The sequence below is a fragment of the Rhinoderma darwinii genome, unplaced genomic scaffold, assembly GCF_050947455.1.
Source record: "Rhinoderma darwinii isolate aRhiDar2 unplaced genomic scaffold, aRhiDar2.hap1 Scaffold_138, whole genome shotgun sequence".
NCBI lineage: Eukaryota > Metazoa > Chordata > Amphibia > Anura > Rhinodermatidae > Rhinoderma > Rhinoderma darwinii.
The window spans coordinates 1,872,772-1,885,985 of record NW_027461966.1 but is presented as its reverse complement, the minus strand read 5'-3'; the positions used below and the strand labels follow the sequence as shown (position 1 = coordinate 1,885,985).

The following is a 13,214-nucleotide window of genomic DNA, read 5'->3' as shown; positions in this document are numbered from 1 at the left end:
TGCAGGATTCCCGCAGCGGACATGCCTCACGAAACCTGCGCCACTATTTGGTGCGGTTTTGCTGTTGGAATTCCCTGCGGCTACCGGGGTGGATAAGCTGTGTAGTTTTACTCAGCATATCCGCCTAGTGTGTCCCTTATGATGTCGCTCCTGGAGCTGCTGCCGGTCTCTAAATAGGCAGTTGGTGCAGTAGAATTTGGAATTATTTTTTTTTGTGAACCAGCTTAAAAAATACAAAACTTTTGTGTTAGGGCCTGTTCACATCACTGTTCGCTTCCGCTCCGGGGTTCCTTCTGAGGTTTCTGTCGGGTGAACCCCGCAACGGAAAGTGAAAGTGATAGCACAGCTTCCGTTTCCATCACCATTAGCGCAGTCGACTGCGCTATTGATTCCGTCCGAAAACCAGCCGGAATGGTGACGAACGGAAACCATTAGCGATGTTTCCGTCACCATTGATATCAATGGTGACTGAAACGGAAGCTGTGCTGTCACTTTCACTTTCCGTTGCGGGGTTCACCCGACAGAAACCTCAGACGGAACCCCGGAGCGGAAGCGAACAGTGATGTGAACAGGCCCTAACACAAAAGTTTTGTATTTTTTTAAGCTGGTTCACAAAAAAAAATAATTCCAAATTCTACTGAACCAACTGCCTATTTAGAGAGCGGCAGCAGCTCCAGGAGCGACATCATAAGGGACACACTAGGCGGATATGCTGAGTAAAACTACACAGCTTATCCGCCCCGGTAGCCGCAGGGAATTCCAACAGCAAAACCGCACCAAATAGTGGCGCAGGCTTGGTGAGGCATGTCCGCTGCGGGAATACTGCAGGGAAAAAAAAGTTTAGACTTGCCCTGGCCGTAGTTTAGGGCGACGCGTCTCTCTCTTCTGAACGTAGCCCCGCCTCCTGGGATGACGCTGTAGACCATGTGACCGCTGCAGCAGTCACATGGGATGAAACGTCATGACAGGAGGCCGGGCTGCGCTAAGAATAGAGGATCGCGTCACCTAAACTACGGCCGGGGGAAGTCTAAACTTTATCAATTTAAAAAAGTACCTTTTTTTTCTTCTCATGTGTGATTTTTGCGGCAGAACCGCAGCATTTCCGCATCAGAGGAGCAGCGATTCCACAGAATACATTGACACGCTGCGGCTTAAAAAGCCAAAAGCCACACTGCAGGTCCATTATTTTTGCAGCGTGTGAATGAGATTTGTTCATATCTCATCCACTCTGCTGCGACTGTAATACGCTGCGGATTTTCCACAATAAAATGTGTTGCATAAAATCCGCAGTGTTCATGCCTAGTGTGTTCCTACCCTAAGGCCGGATTCACACAAGCGTGTGCTTTTTGCACACGCAAAAAACGTGGCGTTTTGCGCTTGCAAAAGGTCCATAACCGCTCCGTGTGTCAGCAGCGTATGATGCGCGGCTGCGTGATTTTCCTGCAGCCGCCATCATTATGACACTCTGTTTGTATGTTTGTAGCACGTGGTGCTTTTCTGTTTTCATTCATAGTTTATACGGCTGCGGAAGTGCTGGGCGTGATTTTCACGCACCCATTGACTTCAATGGGTGCGTGATGCGCGAACAATGCACAAATATAGGACATGTCGTGAGTTTTACGCAGCGGACACACGCTGCGTGAAAATCACTGACAGTCTGCACGGCCCCATAGAGTAACATAGGTCCGTGCGAGGCGCGTGAAAATCACACACGTTGCACGGATGTATTACACGTTCGTCTGAATAAGCCCTAACAATAAGGCCCAGTTCACAGAGTTTTTGGGCCTTGATATTGACTCGGACACTGCGTCAGAATCAGCACCAAAAAACTTCCAAAACCGCCTCCCATTGATTTTATCTGAAATCAATGGGAGCCAGTTGCGGAAAAAAGAAAAAGCAGCACGTCCTTTCTTGCCGCGGTTCCGCCTCTGACCTCCCATCGAAATCAATGGGAGGCAGAAAATGCATTTTTCGCTGCGTTTTTTGTCTGCTGTCCTCAATCGCCGCGAGCAAAAAACGCAGCAAAAAAACGCGGCAAGATAGTGTGTGCAGGTCAAAATCTGCCTCAAAATTCTTTAAGGAATTTTGAGGCAGATTTTTTTTTGCCTGCAAAATACTGTGTGAACAGGGCCATACATGATCAGCACTTTGAGATAATTTACTCACTGTGTCAGAAGAGCTGCTCCCACTCCAGTCCTCTTCCGGCGATGTCTTCCAGGCGAGGTCTTCGGTCCAGACGTCCAGTCCTTCACCTCCAGCCAGGCTCCAGGTAAGTTTTGTCCATGTTCGTTCGCGGGTGCGCGCGCTTCGTTCGCGGGTGCGCGCGCGGTCGATCGCGGGTGCGCGCGCGGGCGGTCCCCAGTTCGGGCGTTCGTGGGTGCGTGCTCGCGAGTGCGCACGCGCGGGAGTTTCCTTGCGCGCGCGATCGGGTGCGCGCGCGCGGGCGGACGGTTTGACGGCCCCCCATGACGAGGGGAGAGGGCCCGCAGCAGCAGCAGCAGCAGCTCACGACATTCTTTTGGTGAAAAAAACGGGCCCCATTGCAGGGGCCCGTTTTTTGCTACCAAAAGAATGTCGCGGCAGTTGCCGGGCCCCCCTTTCAATTAGGTTTGGCCGGGCCCCTCACACCACTACCCCTAATACCCCCCTGATGGCGGCCCTGTTTGTACCACACTTTTCCCTTCCTCTCAACTTTCCGTTAATGTGATTGGATACAGCACTGTGAACAGCCAGCTTCTTTAGCAATGTCCTTTTGTGGCTTACCCTCCTTGTGGAGGGTGTCAATGACTGTGTTCTGGACAACTGTCAAGTCAGCAATCTTCCCAATGATTGTGTCGCCTACTGAACCAGACTGTTGGACCATTTAAAAGCTTAGGAAACCTTTGCAGGTGTTTTGTGTTGATTAGCTTATTAGAGTGTGACATCATGAGTCTACAATCTTCAACTTTTGCCCAATATTCAAATTTTCTGATAGACTAAATTTTGGGTTTTCATTAACTGTTAGCCATAATCATCAACATTAACCCCTTCGCGCTCAGGCCAGTACTATTACGTCCTGCTGAGCGCATCGTTCGCGCTCAGCTCAGTAATAGTACTCACCTGAGTTAACACGGCGCCATCTTTCCCGGCGCGTGTTTGAGCTGTGATACCTGCTGTTTCCGACAGCAGGCTATCACAGCTTAGTGTGCAGGGACCGATCGCGGTAGTCCCCGCCGATTAACCCCTTAGAAGCTGCGTTCAATAGCGATCGCGGCTTCTTAGGGGTTAAGCTGCCATCGCCGGCCTGCTACACGATAGCGGGCCACGATGGCTACTATGGCAACCAGAATCCTAACAATGGACTCTGGCTACGCCATCGACGGAAGCCTAGTGAGTCCTGACAAAGTGAGGACCCACTATGCTTGCTGTCAGCGAACAGCTGACAGCTCTAATACACTGCACTACGTATGTAGTGCAGTGTATTAGAATAGCGATCAGAGCTTCCTGCCCTCATGTCCCCTAGTGGGACAAAGTAAAAAAAGTGTAAAAAAGTAAAAAAAAGTTGAGTAAAAATAAGAAAATAAAAGATTTAAAAGTAATAAAAGTTAAAGTCCCCCCTTTTTCCCTTATCAGTCCTTTATTATTAATAAAAATATATAAATAAACAAATAAACTATACATAATTGGTATCGCCGTGTCCGTAACGGCCTGAACTACAAAACGATGTTGTTATTTATCCCGCTCGGTGAACGCCGTAAAAGAAAATAATAATAAACCGTACCACAATCACAATTGTTTGGTCACTTCATCTCCCAAAAAATGGAATAAAAAGAGATCAAAAAGTCGCATGTACCGAAAAATGGTACTGATCGAAACTACAGTTCGTTACGCAAAAAATAAGTCCACGCACGACTTTCCTGATGGAAAAATAAAACAGTTATGGCTCTTAGAATAAGGTAACACAAAAAATAAATTATATTTTACAAAATGTATTTTATTGTGCAAACGCCATAAGACATAAAATAAAACTATAAACATCTGGTATCGCCGTAATCATATCGCCCCGCAGAATAAAGTGAATATGTCATTTATAGCGCATGGTGAACGCTGTAAAAAAAATAGAATAACAAAACAATAGTAAAATTGCTGTTTTTTTAGTCACCGCGCCACTTAAAAATAGAATAAAAACTGATCAAAAAGTCGCATGCACCCCAAGAAAACTACAATGAATTCCTCAAGGTCTCTAGTTTCCAAAAAGGGGTCACTTTTGGGGGGTTTCCACTGTTTTAGCACCACAAGACCTCTTCAAACCGGACATGGTGCCTAATAAATTAAATTAAATTAATTAAATGTCACCTCTACTTTGCTCTAAATTCCTGTGAAACACCTAAAGGGTTAATAAACTTTCTATATGCTGTTGTGAATACTTTGAGGGGTCTAGTTTCTAAAATGGGGAGTTTCATAGAGGTTTGTAATATATGGGCCCCTCAAAGCAACTTCAGAACTGAGCTGGAAACTAAAAAATAAAATAAAAATGAGGCAATACTTCGCTTCTTACATTATACTCATAATGAGCCGTGCCCACCCCGAGGTGACCCCAGTTTTGACCGTTTGTATAAACGGAGACCCCTATTAGACCGTTTCAGTGCCCGGTTTGCCAAGCATTCACCCCCGAGAAGTGTATTTCTATTGATGAGTCCTTGGTACATTTTAAAGGGAGGGTTCAATTCCACCAGTACCTGCCGGGTAGGAGGGCAAGGTATGGCGTGAAGATGTATAAGCTGTGCGAGAGTGCATCAGGGTATACCTACAAATTTAGGATATATGAAGGGAAGGACACCAGTATTCAGCCCCCAGAATGCCCCCCTTACTGGAAGTTAATACAAAAATAGTGTGGGATTTGGTGCACCCACTGCTGGACCAGGGTTATCACCTCTACCTGGATAATTTTTATACCAGCATCCTACTTTTCAACTGCCTCGCTTCCAGAAGTCCTGCGGCATGCGGCACTGCTAGAAGAAACCTGAGAGGCCTCCCTAAGACTCTGCTTGGGCAAACAAGAAGGGGTGAGAGCAGGGCACATTCTAGCAGCAACATATTGTGTGTCAAGTACAAGACCAGGGAGATGCCACACCAGTATCCATGTACCTGTACGAGGTACCAGTACAGAGACCCCCAAACCAGACTGCATCCTGGACTACAATAGGTACATGGGAGGGGTGGACTTGTCAGATCAAGTCCTGAAGCCCTACAGTACTTTTGGAGGCGAGGCCACACGCATCGTACCAGGGCAACACTTTTTAGGAGAAGTTCCCCAAACTGGCAAGAAGGGAAAAAGTCAAAAGAGGTGCAAAGTCTGCTATAAGAGGGGGATAAGGAAGAACACAATATATCAATGTGACGCGTGTCCCGAAAAACCAGAGCTCTGTGTGAAAGAGTGTTTTAAAATTTATCATCCATCCCTTTATTTTTAATTTACCCCAGTTTTACTCGCTCTGATCCACTTCGCACAGCTTACCCCTCCTCATCTTTCCGCTCTGAGCCCTGCTGTGTGCCCAGGCAGCTGATAACAGCCACATGTAGGGTATTGCCGTACCCGGGAGAACCAACATTACAGTTTATGAGGTGTATATCTCCGGTGGCGCATGCTGGGCACAATATATCGGACACTGAATTGGCATATATGTATAGAAAATTGCAAATTTCACTCTGCACCAACTGCTGCACATTATCTTTTACACAATACCTGTGGGGTCAAAATGCTCACTACACCTCTAGATGAATGCCTTAAGGGGTGTAGATTTTAAAACAGGGTCACTTCTCGGGGGTTTCAACTGTACCGCTACCTTAGGGGCTTCTGCATACAAGACTTAGCACCAGAAAAGCTCCAGTAGGCCAAATGGTGGTCCTTTCCTTCTGAGCCCTGCCGTGTGCCCAGGCAGCTAATAACAGCCACATGTAGGGTATTGCCGTACCCGGGAGAACCCACATTACAGTTTATGGGGTGTATGTCTCTGGTGGCACATGCTGGGCACAATATATCGGACACTGACATGGCATATATATAGAAAATTGCAGATCTCACTCTGCACCATCTGCTGCGCATTATCTTTTACACAATACCTGTGGGGTCAAAATGCTCACTACACCTCTAGATGAATTCCTTAAGGGGTGTCATTTTTAAAACGGGGTCACTTCTCGGGGGTTTCAACTGTACTGATACCTCAGAGGCTTCTGCACACATGACTTCCCAGTAGGCCACATGGTGGTCCTTTCCTTCTGAGCCCTCCCATGGGCCCAAACGGCAGTTTATCACCACAAATGGGGTATTGCCGAACTCAAGACAAATTGGGCAACAAATTGGGGTATTTTATTCCTTGTAAAAATAAGAAATTTTGAGCCAAAACTACCTCTTATTGGAAAAAATTAATTTTTTTTAAATTCACAGCCCAATTCAAATAAATTCGGTGAAAAAACTGTGGTGTCTAAATGGTCACAACACCCATAAATGAATTCCTTGAGGGGTGTAATTTCCAAAATGGGGTCACTTCTGGTGGGTTTCCATTGCTTTGATACCTTTGGGGCTCTGCAAATGCGACATGGCACCTGAAAACCAATCCAGCAAAATCTGGGCTCCAAAGAACACATAGCACTCCTTTCCTTCTAATCCCTCCCATGGGCCCAAACGGCAGTTTATCACCACAAATAGGGTATTGCCGCACTCAGGACAAATTTGGCAACAAAATGGGGTATTTTATTAGTTGTGAAAATAAGACATTTTGAGCCAAAACTACATCTTATTGGAAAAAAGTTTTTTTTTTTTAATTCACAGCCCAATTCAAATAAGTTCTGTGAAAAAACTGTGGGGTCTAAATGGTCACAACACCCATAAATAAATTCCTTGAGAGGTTTTGTTTCCAAAATGGGGTCACTTTTGGTGGGTTTCCATTGCTTTGATACCTCTGAGGCTCTGCAAATGCGACATGGCACCTGAAAACCAATCCAGCAAAATCTGGACTCCTAAGAACACATAGCGCTCCTTTCCTTCTGAGTCCTCCCATGGGCCCAAACGGCAGTTTATCACCACAAATGGGGTATTGCCGCACTCAGGACAAATTGGGCACCAAATGGGGCATTTTGTTCCCTGTGAAAATAAGAAATTCTGATCAAAAATGACATCTTATTGGACAAATTGTCATTCTTTTAATTTCACAGCCCAATTCAAATACGCGCTGTGAAAAAACTACCAGGTCAAAATGGTAACAATAACCAAAATTAATTCCTTGAGGGGTGCAGTTTCCGAAATGGGGTCAGTTTTGGGGGATTCCTACTGTTTTGGCACCTCAACACCTCTCCAAACCTGGCATGCTGCCTAAAATATATGCTAATAAAAAAGAAGCACCAAAATGTACTAGGTGCTTCTTTGCTTCTGGGGCTTGTGTTTTATTCCACGAGCGTACTAGAGCCACATGTGGGACATTTCTAAAAACTGCAGAATCTGGACAATACATATTTAGTAGTGTTTCTCTGGTAAAACCTTCTTTGTTACAGAAAAAAAATAGAATAAAATTGAAATTCAGCAAGAAAAATGAAATTTGCAAATTTCACCTCCACTTTGCTTTAATTCCTGTGAAATGCCTGAAGGGTTAAAAAAACGTTCTAAATGCTATTTTGAATACTTTGAGGTGTCTAGTTTTTAAAATGGGGTGTTTTATGGGGGTTTCTAATACATAGGCCCCTCAAAGCCTCTTCAGAACTGAACAGGTACCTTAAAAAAAAGGCTTTTGAAATTTTCTTAAAAATATGAGAAATTGCTGTTTATGTTCTAAGCCTTGTAACGTCCAAGAAAAATAAAATAATGCTCTAAAAACTATGCAGATCTAAAGTAGACTTATGGGAAATGTGAACTAGTAACTATTTCGGCTGGTATAACCGTCTGTTTTACAAGCACATGCATTTAAATTCTGAAAAATTCTATTTTTCAAATTTTTCTCTAAATTTTGCCAGTTTTCACAAATAAACACTGAATATATCGACCAAATTTTACCACTAACATAAAGCCCAATGTCTCATGAGAAAACAGTCTCAGAATCGCTTGGATAGGTTTAAGCATTCCTACGTTATTACCACATAAAGTGAAATATGTCAGATTTAAAAAATAGGCTCTGAGCCTTAAGGCCCAATCTATGCTGCGTCCTTAAGGGGTTAAAAGCCAAAAATGCTGGAAATAGATCACTCTGTGTAATGAGTCTATACAGTGGCCACCAAAAGTTCCGAAACACCCTTATAACTTTTGAACGGCTCGAGGTAGAGGGTTGAAATTTGGTGGGATTTAATGGGGTCATAAAATCTACCAGTTTATTGAAAAGAAAAAAAAACACCCTTGGGGGCGGTGGGGTGGTCAGGGTTAGCAAAATCTTAAATGGCACGGGGGTCGAGTGGGGCTCATTTGAAAGCGCTTTTCAATTTGAAAACAATGCCGCTTATATATTTAACTTTAAAGTTATCATTGTCATTATCGGCTACCGCCGGTGTTTGCATTGCCCAGAATGTACCGCTCGGGTAAAATCCTAAATGTGTGTGGGCACGTGTGCATGTGCGAGCTTAGGAATGTCACATCAAGGTGACTTTAAATTACGTATTATTACAATCGGTCTCGGCGATACAAAATGGACCTAGTCTATGAATTTCAGAGAGCGCTAATTCGGAGAGTAATTTTCATTTTTGTACATTTCTATTGTCATATCACAAAATGCATTTGACCGAAACGGAAAGGATCACTTTATTGATGAGAGGGTATGGCGAAGAAAAAATAAGATCCTATCAAGAAGTAGCGGCTTTATTCAATGCCACTTATCCTATCCGTGATCCAATTTCATTGTCAACTGTTAAAAGAACTGTTCATCGTTTCGAAACAAGTGGTTCAATTAAAGACGCACCAAGATCCGGAAGACCAAAACATGCTAGTAATGATGAAAAAGCTTTAGATGTTCTGCTCAATGTACATGATGACCCTTAGGGTACGTTCACATGCAAACTCAAAAACGTCTGAAAATACGGAGCTGTTTTCAAGGGAAAACAGCTCCTGATTTTCAGGCGTTTTTTGAGCCACTCGCGATTTTTGTGGCGTTTTTTACGGCCGCTTTTGGAGCGGTTTTCAATAGAGTCTATGAAAAACGGCTCCAAAAACGTCCCGAGAAGTGACCTGCACTTCATTTTCACGACCGTGTAAAAAAAAAGGCCCGTCGGAATAGAATGCCGTTCTTCCCATTGCAATCAATGGGCAGATGTTTGGAGGCGTTCTACTTCCGATTTTTCGGCCGTTTACGGACAAAAAACGGATGAAAATAGGCCGTGTGAACACACCCTTAAACATCTGTCTCGTATGGAGCACAACAAAATGATATCAGCGCCACATCAGTCCGTCGAATTTTGAGGAGGGATTATTATCATCCTTATAAAATACGTCTAGTTCAGGAGCTATCCGAAGATGATTATGACGGAAGAGTGGAATTTTGCGATACACTGATGACAAGAAGGGGGCCCAAGCTTGTGGAACAGCCCAGGGCCTATAGTCTACTTAACCGCCACTGGGTCCTGGACTAGAGGAGATGAGCCGTCACTATATGCATATATACTTCCATTGCGATGCTGCCACCTAGTGGCCAGGAAGCATTTTTATGTGTTGTTTTAGTCACAGGACCTTATATAGTTACATAGTTACATAGTTTGTACGGTTGAAAAAAGACACATGTCCATCAAGTTCAACCAAGGGATGGGAAAGGGGAAGTGGGATGGGAAAGGGGAAGTAAAAAATTTCTACACATAGGAGCTAATATTTTTTTGTTCTAGGAAATTATCTAAGCCTTTTTTAAAGCCATCTACTGTCCCTGCTGTGACCAGCTCCTGCGGTAGTTTATTCAATAAATTCACCGTTCTCACAGTAAAGAAGACTTGTCGCCTCTGCAGGTTGAACCTTTCTTTTTCCAGACGGAGGGAGTGCCCCCTTGTTTTTTGAGGGGGTTTTACATGGAACAGGATTTGACCATATTTTTTTGTATGTGCCATTTATATATTTATATAAGTTAATCATGTCCCCCCTTAGTCGTCTTTTCTCAAGGCTAAATAGGTTTAGCTTACCTGTGCTTACATGTTCTGAGCTGTGCAGATGCTCACGTCAGCAAAGCTCACTGCTATGTAACACTGTTCAGAAAATGGTGGCTAACCCTGTTTATTGCAGGCACCGGGAATACCGGCTCGGGCACAGTCTTTAATATTTACTTTAGTGTGCAAAAACAGTGTAGTATGGGCAAGTAATCAATGTCGGAACATTGAATAACTTACAAAGGGGCTGTTTTTAAATTTGATAAAAGGTGACTGATCCCACCTAATGGGTTCTGGTGCTAGGGCTGCGACCCATAAATCAGCAACTATTGTGCCAGCAGGGCTGAGTAGGCCCTGAAGCCAGAGAGGGCCCATTGCTGTGGCGGTGGAGTGCAGGAACCTCCCCACAGATGATTGCTGTGAAAGAGGCAGCATTGGATGTAACAAGTGGAAGTTGCGTGAAGCCTCCCTGTAATTTAGTTGCTGAGACGATGGGTTACCCCTGTATCAGGGAAGAGTCCGAGCTCTGTCCCAAGGAAACCAAGCTGGTAAAACCCCATTTCCTGCATTGCCTGAAATTGCCGCCATTTTGTGTAATATTTTAAGTGACTGTGCCTATCTGCTAAGAACAGTTTTTTGTATTTCCTTTTGGTCGTTTTGCAAACATTACCGGCCTACTAAAAGAAACCTGCATCAAACCTGGGTTTCTTGTCATCATACTGCCAGTAACAATGCAAGGTCAAATACGTTACTCGCCCTCACTAGCCTCCCCTCATGCCAAATTTTATGGTCAAAAGGACCATAACAATTTTATTCTATTGGAAATAAAAGGTGGATTTCTGACTTTAAAGAACGGAGGGTAAAATAATAGACATGTTCCTCACCTCTGTACCTGAGATATGGTTGTGTTATACTAGATATTGTCTATAGAAGATATACATGTTAAAAACACATATATTCTGATTTATCAGGAAGATACTATCACACCTCTGCGGGTCTAGAACTCATATCTAGCCTGAGTGTTATCAGTAATTAATATAAATATTAATTACCTGTCTTGTGATTCCTTTCTTGCTGCTGACAGGATTACATGTCACGTTCCTTCTTCTCACTGGGATCAGTCATCTGTAAAGAATCAAAGGTGTGATAATATGTTCCTGATACATGTTATAGACACTTTTATGTATAACACACTAGGGCCATAATTATTTATCTCAGGTATAATGTACAAATAGAAAATAAAGAAAAAGACGACACTAAGGACCTGTTCACATCACCGTTGCCCTTCCGTTGAGGGATTCCGTCGGAGGTTTCCGTCGGGTTAACCCCTCAAAAATGAAACAAAATAACATGCCCCCCCCCTTTCCTGTACTGTATGGCAAAACCCAATTTTATGGTCAAAATTAGAATAACAAGTGTATTCTATTGTAAGGCCCCTTGGGTGCCTAGAATTATGGAGCTTATGTGTATATTGCTTATATATATTTTAAATTAATGTTTATTATCAATGTAATCTTAAATGGTTAACACAATTATTTTTTCTGAGTCGTTATAAAGGGTTACCTGTGCCTAGTAGGCAACAGTTCTCCAAAAAGATTCAGGATTGTTACCACACAGGGTTCTCAGTGGTGAAGTGGATGCAACGGCATGGAAATCCACTTTTTAAGGGAGTCCATTTTCCAAAAGCAAAGGAGCTGAAGAGCCCTTTCCAAAAACTTATGGACTGTTATTGTTGTCCCGTGCTTTTTAAAAGGATGTGTTATCCTCTAAAAATAGTTTCTCCAGCCACCCTTCCCTGCATGTGGCATGGCCGGAAGTTCCCGGCTTGCAGTAAAGTGGTCCGGGGATGTGGGACAGCGCTCGTGTAGAGGAAGGAGGAGTCAGTCCTTACATTGCAACCTCATCTAACAGGTCCATGAGGCAGGGTTCTGCTCTGTCCCTGAGGAAGCAGTAGGGGCATGGATGGCTCGAGGTGTGGTGGAAGGAGCAGTCCTGTGGTTATAAAGTGCAGGCAGACTATGGAGGGCAGTCGGTAGCATCAGTGGTGAGACAGGTGTAGACTCCAAAGGGAGTTTATTGCCCCCTCAATGCGATTGGTGGGAAAGACCGTTGTCATAGGATACGGACGAAGACTGCCTCCTATTGCATCATTGGGATCTGCAGTTGACCACGGTCAAGAGACTGGTCGTCCAGCTGCTGGAACAATCTTGGAGGCACCCTTGGGTGATGCCAGGATTCCTGTGAATGGTGAGTCACCTTCATGTTTGGCTGCGTAGTCAAGCACAAATGTGTTGACGGATGTGGATTTGTTCTCTATTTTAAAGGACAACTTGGGCTTGTTTGGGTGGCAAAGGGTGGATTATAAGCTCTGCCAGTAAAGCCAGTAGGTTAATACCCCGCCTGACTAGATGGTTTGTACAGATTAACCTTTTGTGGCTTATTATTCTGTGGTGTGGCTCCTCTGGGAATTTACCTGTCCACCAATATAGGGGACAAGATCCACAGACGAGAATTTGTGATATTTGGTTTCAGTGGATCACGTAATGGTGGACAAAGAGCGTATTGTGGACAAGAAGCTAAGTTTTGAGAGAGGGTCTGAGAAAAATTCCAAAGTGGTAAAGACCTGTAAGATGTAACATGTCATTTAAAACGAGATAGCCTTGCTGTAAATATCACAGAGATGCTACATAAGTGTCAGGATTGTGAATAGACATGACGTCCTTGCTGGAGGTAATGTAAATTCACTTTCAGGACACTTGAGTAACGTTATAATGTGTTTATGTGGCTGCACATAGCGATATAGCTATATCACTATGTGCTGTGTAAATGAATGGGGAGAAGTGTATGACGCTGATTGGTCATTGATTGGTCAGCGCCATACACTTCTCTCCACAATGCCCACTTGGTCAAAAAGTAAAACACGCCCAGTTGTCCATTAAGAAACTCATTAGCATGAAGCTAAAATAGGTCATAACTCCTTAAAAATGATCGTTTTTCTAAATAAAAAACACTGCTGTAATCTATATTACAGCGCCGATCATATTATGTAGACGATAGGCCACTTATAATGTGAGCCCAGAGCTAAGCAGAGCTGGGCAGAGGGCGGTCATGACGGGTCTGGACCTGCAAGG

At 43.9% G+C, this 13,214-nt stretch overlaps 1 long non-coding RNA gene across 6 annotated transcripts in view; it reads right to left on the bottom strand.

Moving 5' to 3' along the window:
• Nucleotides 1-13,214, bottom strand: part of LOC142699153 (uncharacterized) — a 193,206-nt gene that overhangs the window by 73,785 nt on the left and 106,207 nt on the right. Inside the window, exon 9 of one of the 6 annotated variants that reach the window (XR_012866041.1) lies at nucleotides 11,135-11,208. The exons of the other annotated variants lie outside the window; for them this stretch is intronic. This is a non-coding gene — a long non-coding RNA (uncharacterized LOC142699153). Of the gene's footprint in view, nucleotides 1-11,134; nucleotides 11,209-13,214 lie in introns of those variants that run through there. 6 annotated transcript variants of the gene reach the window in all.